Consider the following 14,165-nt stretch of genomic DNA (forward strand, 5'->3'; position numbering starts at 1 on the left):
AGATTGCACTTATGGTGAGATGAGGTCATGTGATTAATTGAAACCAATGGATAGCATGTGGAAACAATGTTGGATTATCTCCTGAACCAAATAATTTATATAGCAGTGTAATTATCCGGCCTCTCTTCCCTTGCTTCAGTGAACAAGGAGACGGTGTATCCCATGTGGTGTAGGTGTGTGATGGGCATTTCTATCAGTCTGGCTGTTGCGGGGTAGTGCCTGGGAGTGTTGCCCAGGTCTGCATTTCACATATAAAAGAAGTAATAAATGAACAGTTTTGCTAAATCAATGACAGTGGAATTGCTTTGCTTTGTTTCTCTCTATGCTGGATTTTAGAGTCTCTGTGCCATTTTCAGTTCTTGTTACTCTTTAGTTAAGTTTTTCTTCAGTAAATCTCCTCAATTCTACTATTTTATATATAAACCAGCCAGGTCACTGGGTAAGGACAGTGGCCTAAATTAGCTTATTTCCCTCAAATGTTTAATCACATTATTAATAGAAATTGGCTTGATTTTCTGACTAAATGACAAGTTTCACATGGTCAAGGATTTGTCCATCCAGCTCATGACTGTGTCCTGAATGCTATGAATAATATGACTTCAAGTGAATGTTTAATAAATGCTGAATGAATTGGTAATATGGCTAAATCTGTTTTGAATGAATAAGGGAAGTTTCAGAAAGCAGTATGAAAAGAAGATGAACCAATTCATTATGAAGAGAGAGGTTAGCCAGGAGCACCTGTATCAGAGTCTTGAGAAAGATGCTACAGAAGACAGTGGAGTTTAAACAAAAAAATCTGGGAATTGTAGAATCTTCTAGAATAACTGAAGACAAGGCACAGCAACAGCAATCTAAAGCAGACCAGGGAAAACATGAAAAGAAAACAAAACAGTTAAAGCAAAAACAACTATCTAATACCCAGCCCCCTTCCTGGTAAAATTCACATATTTTAAGTACCATCATGAAACTATAGCACAACTATTTTATATTGATATACTGGAATTTCAGGATTGAAGTTGTTAAGGATGAGCACCCTCCAGTCATAAGTCCTATCCTGAGTAGGAGAGGGAACAGACTGTGTTGAAAAATGAGTAACTGTACAATACTAGCTTCCAATCAACCAAAGAGAATCATACTGATACTAGCCACAATCAATTGACTGCCTTTGATGTGTCAGGAACTTTATATACATTAGTTTTATTTTTCTCAGCAAGACTGCAAGGTGAATGTTTTTATCCCTGTTTTACACAGATGGAAAACCCGAAGTTCAGAAGGAACATATGCCATGCTTAAAGATGCTTGAAGATGCAGTTGGGATTTTCAAACACTGCGCTGTGCTCCTACCTTGCACCCAGAACATTCTTTCAGAAAGAAGGAATAGGAGTCATTAGAATCACTTCATGGATTTATCTTGTATAGGGTTTTGAGGAACAGCAATACAAATATAATGCCACAATTGTCACTCAATATATAATCTAGATGATTTTGGAAGTCTTTACCAGATTAATTCTAGGCATAAAGAGTCTTTCCTTACACATGGGGAAGCTGTGGAGACACATGATATAGAGGGAAAAACAAAAAACACTGAAAATAAAAAGTGTCATGCATTCACCTTATAACGTTGAGGATTAAGTGAGTTAATTTAGGTGAATTATTTAAAATAGTGCCCGACATATAGTAAGCATCTAATGATTGTTATTGTTGCTGTCATCTTGTCATCATCATTCTTTTCATTGTCGTCATCATCATCATTGTCATCCTCACTATAGCCAACTAAGAACAGACAGTGAGATAGTCTAGGCTGAGTGTATCTTTTTCCATTTGTCATCCCCAAGAGGACTGTTGATATTTCTTTAAAAACCTAGGGAATGGTCCAGTGCTGTGGCATAGTGGGTTAAGCTGCCATTTGTGATGCTGGCATTTCATATGGGCACCAGGTCATTTCCCAGTTACTCTAATTCTGATCAAGCTCTATGCTAATGCACCTGGAAAAACAGAAGATGGCACAAGTATCTGGGCTCCTGCCACCCACGTGCGAGACCCAGCAGAAGCTTTTGGCTTCGGCATGACCCAGCGCTGGCTGTTGCAGCCATCTGGAGAGTGAACCAGGGGATGGAAGATTTCTGTCTCTCCCTCTCTCTTTGTGACTCTGACTTTCAAAATAAATAAATAAATCTTCAAAAACTAGGAAAAAGTCTTTGATGAGAAGCAGAAGAGTGACAACACACTCAAAAAGAGCTGTGAAGTGAAGCCATGCATAACTTTTGGCTGAGACTGAGGACATCTCACTCTGGTCCTGATCCTTGTTCAGAATTAGCACTTGCTGTGTAATCTTGGGCAAACCATTTAACCTCCTTTGACCTCAGTTTCTTCATCTGTAAATTGGAAATAATTATAACTAGTGGTTAAACATTCTCTTTGCTCTTGAAATTCTATTGTACAATTTTATTTTGTACAGATCACAGCAAGGTGGATTTTTTAGCCGCATATGACACCCCTCTTGTGCTTAGAATTAATGCACTGCTAGAACTTGTCAAAATCTTTTAGATTATTTGTTAAAGAATCTGATTTTATCAAGGGACCTGTTAAGAGATAAAACTGAAAAACAAGCAATAATATTGTACTACATTTCAGAAATGTTTTCTAAATGGAATAGGTACCTTTTGGGATTGGCTTTTTTATTGATTATGATACTCTGGAATTTCATACAAGGTGTATGCATTGGCTAAGTAGTATTCTATTGTATGAATGTACCACAGTATTTGTATCTATTCATCTGTTGAATGATATGTGGGATTTTTACTTTGGGCTATTACAAATTAAACTGCTAGGAACATTTGTGTACAAATTTTGGCGTTAACTTAAATGTTCATTTCTTTGGGATAAATACCCAAGGTGTGATTGCTGGACTATATGGTAACTACATGTTAAGTTTTATAAGATGCAATCAGTCTTTTTTTTTTCCAGAGTGTCTGTTATCATATTACATTCCCACCATTAATGTTTACATGATCCAGTTTCTCTGAACCCTTGCCAGCATTCGGTGTTGTCACTATTTTAGCTATTCTGATAAATATACAGATATGTAGTAATATCTCATAGTGGTTTTACTCTTCGTTTTCTTTGTAGCTAATGCTGTTGAAAATACATTCATATGTTTGTCATTGCTATGTTCTCTTTTCTGAAATGACTCTTTGTGTTTTTTTGTGCATTTAGAAATCCCAGAGAATGTATGAGGGGGCTGCCAGAGGCTAGGAATGGGAGTAGGAAGATGGGTAGAGGAAGAAAGTGGGTGTATTTATAAACGGGCAACACAAGGGATTGTTGTGGTAATGGGACTATAGTAGGTGTCACATAAACCTACAACATGATAAAATTATGAAGAATTAAGTGTACATATACACACACAGATGAGTACAAGTAATACTGCTGTGATACAAATAAGATGCATTATAGTGATACCGATGTCCTAATTCTGATATTGTACTGTATTTTGCAAAAAAGAAAAACAGTGAAGGGAACTGGGCAAAGGTATATGTAATCTCTCTGACAATTTATTGCAGTTGCATGTGAATTTAAAATACTCTGAACAAAATTTTAGTTAACTAATTAATTATAAACAATTTTTATTAAATATCTTATTCTTTTACTCAGTAAGGTTTAATTCTCTTACCAAAGATTAAAATTTATTCAGTCAACTGGAGCATTGGACATAACCTATGTAGAGATTATAGGACTATGAAGGGTACAGATAACTAACTATCTGTGATGGGTCAGGAGATCTTAGACACCATAAATGATTTACTAACCATGCAATTTGTTTAAGCTCTGTCTCCTAATATAGTTTTTTCATGTTTTATTCTTTTTTAGAAGGTTTTTATTTGATGAATACAAATTTCATATGTACAGCTTTTAGGAACATAGTGTTTCTTCCCCCTATTCCTGCCCTCCCCCCTGACTCACATCCCACCTACTGCTTCCTCTATGTGTAATGCCAGTGTCAGAGTATTTTACTTTTCAATTGCCTGGCTATACACTAGTACATATTCTATATGCATTAACTAGACAAATGAACTAATTAATGAACAACTGAAACTTGTCAAATATAACATGAATGTCTAGGGGACAATGGATCTCAGGATTAGTATAAGCCCAAAGCTACTTGTAACAAGATGACAAACATTAATCTTTTCTGAATTATAAAATTAATGTATATTCATTGCAGACAATATAAAAAGCAAAACAGTATAAATACATGAAGAAGTGATTTAATATTTTAACCAGTAAGAGATATTTGCTAATGCTTTAGCCAATTTCCTGCTAGTCTAATATATGTATATTGCACATGTGCATACACACATATACATTGTACCTGCCATGGATTTATTTTTCTATTAGGATCATAGTGTTTTTCTTCTTAATTTATATTATCTCTTTATATATTAAAGATAATTACCTTTTTCATGTTTGCTAATAATAGTTTCCTAGTTTATTATTGGCTTTTAAAATGTTGTTTATAATTTGGGGTATGCCAGAGTGTAAGATTTGCACGTAGCCATTGTATGGGCCTTTCTCTCATAAGGTAGTGCTAGGTGGAGTGTAGCTTTGAGTTGGAAATTAGATTCTGCCTAGTGCTAGCTAGGTGATCCTGGATATCTTATCTCTCTATGACTTAGTTTCATGGCAAGTAAAATGTAGAATATGACACCTAAATTTTTGTTTGTGAGGACTACAAATAATGTCCCCATTGGTAACATGCAGGGTAATTTTGTCTCTACTTAATTGCTTTGAGATGAAGTTTAAGTGAGGTAACTGTCAGCTTTCCCTCCACCAATGACCGGCCAGGACACTGACAGAAGGTTCACAGAGGAGACTGAGAAGAATCAGGTTAAACACTCTTTATTATTACGCTGGCACTAGGAGGGAAGGCCACTCAGCTGGCTCCTGCGGGCACCAGGCTCTACAGATCAGGAGCTTCTCCCCGCGGCCACTAGGCTCTACAGACTGGGGAGGGAGGCTGAGTAGCGCTCTGAATTACAAGCGTCTGAGGGTCTTCTTATATACCCTTGGTTAGGGTTAGCCCCGCCTATGTTCCCTCCCTTCGAGCCCTGTAGTCATGGCAGCAGCGGTTATAACGGTTTTGCGGTTAGGCCATTATAACAGTTTTGCGGTTAGGCCATAACGGTTTGCGGTTAGGCCATTTCCTCTTGCAAGCTTTGCTACAGCACAGTTTCTTTCCCCGATAAATGATGAGTTTCATTTCTTCGCGAGTGGATCCCTAACAGTCCTCCCTTTTCTTTTTCTTTAAATGCTCTCATAGCCCTGCAAAGCCCATTGAGCCGTTTGGCCAAAGGGATGAACATTCTTGAGCATATTCCGGATTAACTTCCAGATTCGAGGTCTTCTTTTTCTTTTTCTTCTTCTATTTCCAGTGGGCTGGGTTCCTCTCGGAGAGCCAGGTATCCCTTCGCAAAATTTTGTCCAATTGAGAAGAGGTGCTGTAAGATAGGCAAGCATAAAAGGACTATACAAAATATTGCTGATATTTTAAACCATTTCTAGGATGGTAGCCAAGAGGAAACAGTGTCAGTCAGAGTATTTATTGTCTGTTCCACTGTTTTGACTTGCCCTACCTTAAATGCTGCTATATTTTGAAGCTGTATTATATGTAGAGCTCTCTTAGCAATGTTAGCCTCAAGATGAGCGGTCGCATTTACCCACTCTAGCCAGGTAGAATGGTTGTGTTTGAACATATCAGCTAGTTGTGTTGCCTTAGGAATGGATAGATTGTTCCACAGAATGGTGGTGATGCAAACTCTTCCAATCGCTTCACACTTGAGTTTTCTTTCCAAAGCTAGTATGGTAATTATCTGTTCTACTTGTACCGTACATGCTTCGAGCATTTGGAGTCCCATAGCGTGTGTCTTAAGCAGTGCTGACTGGTCACCTAGCTGAGCCTGCTGCTCCTGAATTATCTTCAGGAGGGACTGCAAAGCATCTCCCTGAAGTTGGGTAGTGCTTGGAGCCAGTGCTCCAGTCACAGTGCCAGCTACCACTGCTGCTGACACTGCTGTAGTTACAATGGCTGCTGTCACTCCAAAGTCTCTTTTTTTGTGCATCGGTTTTATTGGTATAGTCAAATCAGACATATTTACTGGTACATATGTGAATGGGGTTGCCTTTACCACCATATATGGAGCCAAGAATGTTATCATTCTCTCTTCCCATTCCAGGTCCCTTATATAACAACCGGTCTCCTTTTTAGAATCTAATGGGTGTGTGCATCTAGCATACAATACTTCCTGTTCGGTCCTGCATGTCCAACTTCTTGGGTCTTCCCTTACTGGAGTTTTTACAAAATGTTTGTGAAACATTTCATATCCTGTCTGCCAAAAACAATGTGCTGAGTGATTATTACTTGGAGGTCTGCATCTAATATATCTATGCTCTGAGCCATTTTTACAAATAAGAGACAGAAAACTCATCTCGAATTGTTGACCATTGTATTTTATATGTCTCGTTCATATACATGCTATATCCAAAGCCTGGAGTTGATAAATTATAGGGTATGTTTGATTCATTAAGGTAGTAACTCTCATTTTCATAATAGAAGGAGCACCCTACATAACTAATTCTCTCTAGATCCTTTTCTTGTCCCTTCCCTATTTGGACTCCCCTGTTTTGTTTGAAGGTCATCCACACTAAAGAGTCCTTTACAGCTACCTGGGAGCAATTGATATGCCCCAGAATCTTTGTTATAGTAAGACTTGGATCTATGTCATGGGCGAATGCAGTTTCCCATTCTGAGTGATGCATTCTCTCCTTCGTATTATTAACATATGGTTCTAAATATGAATGTTCTAATCCTAATAGGGTTAGATCTGGCCCTAAGAAAGGTATTTCTTCTGTGCACGTTGTTGCTACCCACGAAGTACAGTTAGGCTTTCCCCAGTAAAATTCGTCATCTCTGCTCAGGCTATGTGTCTTAAATTCTAAGCATTTAATTAAGGCAAATGGGAGTCTGACACACAGTCTACTTAATCCTTCTTCAAACATTGCTTGTTTCCACTCATCACACGCTTCATAAATAGTTCCTTCCAGTGAGCATCCTCTCATTGTGCAAATTAAGGGGGTATTTTTCTTAATCTCTGTGATGTCTATACATTCCATGGATCCTGCATCAGTCAAAAAGGATATATTTTGTTTTGTTATTAGATTTAAGGGCCCTGTCAATTTTGGTACTACACCACTGCATGTCCAATTTGTATAATTGTTGTGTGCATGACAAGTATAATTACCGCATTCTGTTTTAGACCTTTTACAATTGCTAGAGAAAAATCGTTCAATTAAACCTCTCCAAGGTGCCACCAATTCCTTAGCACGGGTTAACTAAGGAATAGTATGATTTTTTACTTTCGTCTTAATGAGGGATAGAGTCCTGTGGACTCACATCCTGACCTTGATATGTTTGATTCACAGGTAAAGGGTACATTATTAATATCAGGGTGTGTATAGGCTGGGGGGTTTTCTACGAAGCCTAACACTTGTTCTTCTGTTTTTACACTTGGCAATATAATTAAGATAATTGTCATTATCAATCCATAAGCTCTGAGCATAGGTAGTTCACATCTTTCCCACAATCTCATTAAGTTACCTAATACTTTAAATTGTTTAAGCGTTTGCTTACCTTCAATTAACTTACCTTTATCTGGGTCTTTTACCTGTTGTAGATGTTCTTGTGGTCGGGCTGCTAATTCATCTTGTTGGTCCTCAGACAATCCCTCAAAAGGATTTACAAGCGGTGGATTTTCTTCCTCACTTAATTGTTTAAGTGTATACTGTTCACAGAGGTCTTTTGCTTCTCTTCCTTTAATGTACATTTCTCCGTTTGCTGCTGCTCTTGCCATCTCTGGAGTTCTTTAGTCCTAGCTCTGGAATATGAAATTCCTAATTCTTTCTGTAAAAAGCACAATTGACAGTGGTATCTACACTTCTTACAAACACATGAATTCGACAGGATAATTATAATTGATATTCCATTAGTGCCTAATTGGAAATTCCCAAGTCTTGAGGCAAGACCAACACTTATATATGTCCATGCATCAAAAGGAAAATCAATGGTTGTTGCAATGTGTGCATTAAGGCTGCCAATCTTTGCGGTTTCTTGAGATGCTAAGCAGCACACCAAAAATATTCTACATATCACACCTTCCAATTTTCCTGTTCTAATCACCTTTTTCAGCCAGTTTTTACTTTTCTTGCAATACCAGCAACTAGTTGCCCTCAAAGCAAGCCGATACATTCCAGGTACCCATCGTTGCTCTGCTAATGGTCTAACATCCCTGTCAAATTTCCCATATTCTCCATTTGCTGTTATTATAGTTCTAGGATCTTTGGTTGTTAGAATAGCACTAGTCCATGGCCAATGATCATACAATTTTTCACTAAATTTCCGTAGGGGATTTTGTATGGATCTTCTAATTTATAAACTAAATATATTTGGTTGTGGTCTATTTTTGTCCAATTTCTAACTTGTGTCTTATGGAGCTGGAACCATGCTAATATGTCTTTGGGGCAAGCTAATAATCCCCTTTTCAGGTGTGTCAATCACTACTGCTCCTTCTCATCTCCAAAGGATGGCAGTGGGCCCTTTCCAGTTTTTACTGTTTGGTAAACTGTAAAAGCAAGAATATTTTTCTGCATGTAGTTTTGTAATGCTAGCTTTTGATTAGAAGCAGTCCATTGTTGATAATAATATTTCTCCATTTGGGGTGTATCCTCCTATTCCTCCCCTTCTTTTTTGTTAAGAGCTATTAGTGCCAATTGTAATCGAGCCTCAATAATCTGTACCTCATCCGTAAATTTGTCCATTGTACTTTTCAATGTTTGATTGGCTCGCTCTATCATTCCCTAGGATTGTGGGAAATATGGAGTACCAGTTGTATGGTTGATATTTAAATATTTACATAGTCCCTCAACTTTTTCTGAAACGAAATTGGGACTATTATCAGTATGCATGCCTTGCACATCATACAGTGAGAACAGTTCCAATATTCCCCATATTGCATGTAAAGAATTTTCTTTTGGTATTAGTTTGGCCCATATAAGCCCTGAATTGGTCTCAATGGCTGTCAGTATTAATTTTCCTTCATAATGGGATACATCCATTTGCCAAATGCCAGGCCCACTTCTACTAACGTGAAATGGCTCCCCCTCTTGTCATGCAAACTGGACACTTTTTTACTATTTGATCTGCAATGATTTTAGGAATATTATATTCTCTTCTTTTTTCTATAGTTTTTTTAAGGTTTTTTTTTATTTAGTAAATATAAATTTCCAAAGTACAGTTTATGGATTATAATGGCTCCCCCCCCATAATTTCCCTCCCACTCGCACCCCTATGTTCTCTTCTTAAATATTCAGTGTTCCTGTGCTATTTTTCATGGTCTTCCTTGTCTGGCGTAATATTTTGCAAAAATTAAATTTGTCCTAATTGTTGAATGGGCTCATGGATTATGGGAAGAAGGATGAGCTGGGCTATTAAACTTCCTTGATTTAGAGTTATATTATGTCTCGTTAAGTTAACAAGGCATATCGTGATAGGATCTGTATCTCCTGGACTAATTACTCCTCCTAGGACTCTTATACCTCTTTCTATTATTTCAGGTGTTTCCACAATCCACGCCCATTGTCCTTGTGGCACATGTATTCTTGTTTTTAAGTTGATAGTTTTTATTTGTCTAGGTACTAGCATTATGGTTTGTGGTAAAATTATCTGATATCCTACTCTATTGGGCTCTTTTTCCTTTATGGCTTGGCCTTGAACTACTAGATTTACATGAGTAGTTTGTTTCCTATTGTTATTTTGAGAAACCAAAGCATCTATTGATTCATTCCCCAGTATTCCTTTATGTCCTGGCACCCACTGAATATGTACTTCGTCTTTGTTTTCAATTTCTTCTAATATCATTCTAAATAATGGGTCTCCTTTATCTTTTGGTCTAGGTCTATGTTGTATTATGCCATAGACATATTGTGAGTCAGTTATTACATTAAGAGTGGATGGGCCATCCTGCAGTGCTAGTAGTAAGGCTAATTTTTCTAATTGTTGATTGCTGGCTTCTTTTTCTTTTACTGAGCATGTTCCGTCTGTTCTCTCATATCCATACCTTCATACACCTTGTTTTCGTCTCCCATCAACATAATACGTAGGGCCGTCTACTGGTCCTAACTGAAGAGATGTTAAGGCCCTATGCAACTTAATGGGAGTATGTATGCATTCTATATTGGGTACCCATCCAAGATAAGGCTCTTCTTGTAGCATAAGTACTAGGTCCTCCTTAGTTATCGGTAGTCTGTAAATTGGTTCTTTTCCTAGTCATATTATGCACTCATTTATTACCTTGATGAGGCATTTTAGGGCCCTGCTTAACGGTGAAGCAGCCATGACTGTAGGAAATTCCATTCTCCCTACCTAAAGAATATTTTTTTGCTGATGAACCTCATAGCCAATTGTAGTTCCTGATATCATAATAGTGCAAAACACATCCTGTGTTGGATTCCAATATGACAAGGGTTTATTTTGCCTTAATAAATCTCTAATTCTTTTTAATTCTTGTCTAGCCTCTAGTGTCCATTCTCTTACACTATTTAGATCTTGATCACCTTTCATCATATTGGTAAAAGGCTTGGTCTTTATCCCTGGTACCGCTTGAGTTAGCCTGTTGATGTTCCCCACTAATTTTTGTAAATCATTTAATGTGGGGGTTTCTGATAGTTCTGGGATGATTAAATTTTGTAATGTCCAACTGGTTGGATGTAGTTCATAACCCAACCATTTATATGGGTATTTTTCTTGTAATTTTTCTTGGGGGGTCTCAAACCCATGTTCTAGTAATAGATTTCTTAGTTCTCTTATTTTTTCTCTATGGGTTTTTAGGTCATGATCTGAACCCACGTATAAATCATCCATATATTGGTAAAGATCTATCTCTGGGTTTACTTTTCTCCAGGGCTCTAATATTCTGCTTAGAGTTCCTTGATAAATTAATGGACTTAGTACAAATCCTTGTGGAAGCAGTTCCCTACAAATCTAGAACCTGGTCCTTGATTACTTATTTTTGGCACTGTAAATGATGTATATGGTCTGAAATCGGGATCTAAAGGAATAGTGGAGTAAGCATCTCCTATGTCTAAAACTGTTATCCTTTTTCTCTGTTGCAGGCCTCCTGGGTGAGGGATTCCTAGTTGTATTTCTCTTCTTTTTTCCACTAATTTATTAAGTTCCCTGAAGTCTATTAACATTCTCCATGCGCCACTTTTCTTTCTTTCTTTCTTTTTTTTTTTTTTTGACAGGTAGAGTGGACAGTGAGAGAGACAGACAGAGAGAAAGGTCTTCCTTTTGCCGTTGGTTCACCCTCCAATGGCCGCCATGGCCAGCGCACCGCGCTGATCCGAAGCCAGGAGCCAGGTACTTCTCCTGGTCTCCCATGGGGTGCAGGGCCCAAGCACTTGGGCCATCCTCCACTGCACTCCCTGGCCACAACAGAGAGGTGGCCTGGAAGAGGGGCAACCGGAACAGAATTCGGTGCCCCGACCGGGACTAGAACCCGGTGTGCCGGCGGAGGATTAGCCTAGTGAGCCGCGGCGCCGGCCCCACTTTTCTTTTTTATTAGAAAAACTGGCGTATTCCAGGGGTTGTCAAACCTCTGCAGGAGAAATTTTTTCTTCTTTAAGTAGGTTTTCCACTATGCTGTGCATTGCCTCTGATTTTTCTTTGCTCAGTGGCCAGTGGGGAATGCTAGGCCCTTTTACATATGGTTTTAACCTTATTTTTGTGGGTAGTATCTTTATGGATAATTGTGCCATAATGAAGACCATTCCCAATTTGCATAAGATATCTCTTCCAAAGATATTTATGGGGATATCTGGAGATACTAAAATAGACATTTTTGTTATTCCTTTATCTGTCTCCATTTTTATTCCTGATATCTTCTGTAGTCTAGGTTTTCCTCCTACTCCCGCTATATGTTGCCATCCCTCTTGTGTCCCCCCTTTTATTCCCTTTGCATCTTGTTGTTTTATTATAGTTAAATCAGCCCCTGTATCTAGTAATCCTTCATCCTCCATCCCCCCAGTTTTATCCTTAAGATAGGTCTTTCCTTGAGCCCTATTCTTGTGGGAGCTTGGGATAAATCCCTGTCAGTGGAGTTACTGTTTGTGATTCCTCCAAGGACGGAGCGGATGGCAGGGAAGAGGGAACATCCTTTGCCGCTGCCATCATCGTCTGGGGGGCCGTGCCCCCAGTTCTCCCATTTTTTGGCTTCCTACAATTTTTTGCTAAGTGACCACTTAATCCAAATTATAGCATTTAAAAGAAGGTTTTTCTTTTTTTATACTTCTGCACTCTTTTGTTATAAGCCCCTTTTTTCCACAATTATGGCAGTTGCCTTGAAAACTCCTGGATCCCTGTTGATTATTTCCTGCTCTTAAAGCCTTAGCTAACATAGCCATCTTGTAACTGGTGGATCCAAATTCCCTACAAGCGTAAAGTTTTTCCTCTAAGGGATCCTCTGGCCTCAAACTTCTTAAGAGTTTTTTTGCATTCTTCATTAGCATTCTGCAAACTCATTGTGTCCTTTAAATATTGTCTTAAATCCTCCCTAGGTGTTTCAATATCTATCTGTACATATAACCTATCTATGAATTCTGAATAGGGTTCTTTGGGTCCTTGTTTAATGCTAACAGCTCTAGGGGCACCGGTCATAACCCTTTGCATTTCCTGTAGTGCCTCTATGATCCATGTCCTATAGAGGGTTCGCGCGTTAGCATACCTGGGGTCGGCTGATTCTTCGGGAGAGTGTCCAATACCCCTGATTTCATCTGATGTTAAAGGGGGTGGGCCTGCTGCCCCATTCTGTAGTGCAGGATGTGTTTCATCCCAGGCCATGGCCTTTTCCTTTATCTTATTATTAGTAGTTGTTTCTCCGTGGCAAAACCTGGTGTTACACTTAATATCATATTCATATCTATGGAGGTAAGATTTATTGAAATTACCCTGAAAAAGGTGATAGTGGCGGCAGCTGTAGGACCATTTTCTTGCACTTGTTTAAGCCAAGCAGATATTAGGGCAGGCCCTACTGATTCATACTCCAGTCTCCCTGCTCTTGTTATTATGTTCCTTATTCTTTTCCTCCCTGCTCATTTCCATAGGTGTTGTTTGTGGCTCTAACCTGTACAATCTCTAATCAGCTGATATAACGTACAGGCTTCCTCTGTATTTCTTGGATTTAACCCTTTGCCACAGCATACAAGTGCCTTGAGAGTCTCTGCTGCGCACTTGAAATCTTTTCCTTTTAAGGTTTGTTCTTCTTTTACCAAAAAAGTCATTTAGCATACCTTCTACATCTTCCAAAGACTGTACGTCTTGGAGGTTTCGTCCTGTACAAGCTGCGGCCAGCTAACATGCCCATATTACATTTCCTGGTGAGTAGCACTTCACTTTCTTCCCTTTTGGTGCCTGGCCTGCAAGCACCTTCACCTTCTCCATACTCACTAGTGCCTGTCTATACTCTTTTGATTGGGACGTCCCACCCATTGTGGTCTCTTTCAACCACCGTTACTTACCCTTCCGAAGTCTTCTCAAGGGCTCGTCTCCTCACCTTGCTGATCAGTCAAGTCCCTGTTCGGGCGCCAACTGTCAGCTTTCCCTCCACCAATGACCAGCCAGGACGCTGACAGAAGGTTCACAGAGGAGACTGAGAAGAATCAGGTTAAACACTCTTTATTATTACGCTGGCACTAGGAGGGAAGGCCACTCAGCTGGCTCCTGCGGGTACTAGGCTCTACAGATCAGGAGCTTCTCCCCGCGGCCACTAGACTCTACAGACTGGGGAGGGAGGCTGAGTAGCGCTCTGAATTACAAGCGTCTGAGGGTCTTCTTATATACCCTTGGTTAGGGTTAGCCCCGCCTATGTTCCCTCCCTTCGAGCCCCGAAGTCATGGCAGCAGCGGTTATAACGGTTTTGCGGTTAGGCCATTATAACGGTTTTGCGGTTAGGCCATAACGGTTTGCGGTTAGGCCATTTCCTCTTGCAAGCTTTGCTACAGCACAGTTTCTTTCCCCGATAAATGATGAGTTTCATTTCTTCGTGAGTGGATCCCTA

The 14,165-nt window shown here is 39.2% G+C and overlaps 1 long non-coding RNA gene across 7 annotated transcripts in view; it reads left to right on the forward strand.

Moving 5' to 3' along the window:
- LOC149119747 (uncharacterized) overlaps window positions 1-14,165 on the forward strand; it is a 113,928-nt gene that overhangs the window by 53,819 nt on the left and 45,944 nt on the right. For 5 of the 7 annotated variants that reach the window (XR_016227924.1, XR_016227927.1, XR_016227923.1 and 2 more), the window contains one exon: window positions 1,252-2,140. The exons of the other annotated variants lie outside the window; for them this stretch is intronic. This is a non-coding gene — a long non-coding RNA (uncharacterized LOC149119747). Of the gene's footprint in view, window positions 1-1,251; window positions 2,141-14,165 lie in introns of those variants that run through there. 7 annotated transcript variants of the gene reach the window in all.

This window comes from Oryctolagus cuniculus, chromosome X (genome assembly GCF_051225735.1).
Source record: "Oryctolagus cuniculus isolate XC-2025 breed Fujian yellow rabbit chromosome X, ASM5122573v1, whole genome shotgun sequence".
NCBI lineage: Eukaryota > Metazoa > Chordata > Mammalia > Lagomorpha > Leporidae > Oryctolagus > Oryctolagus cuniculus.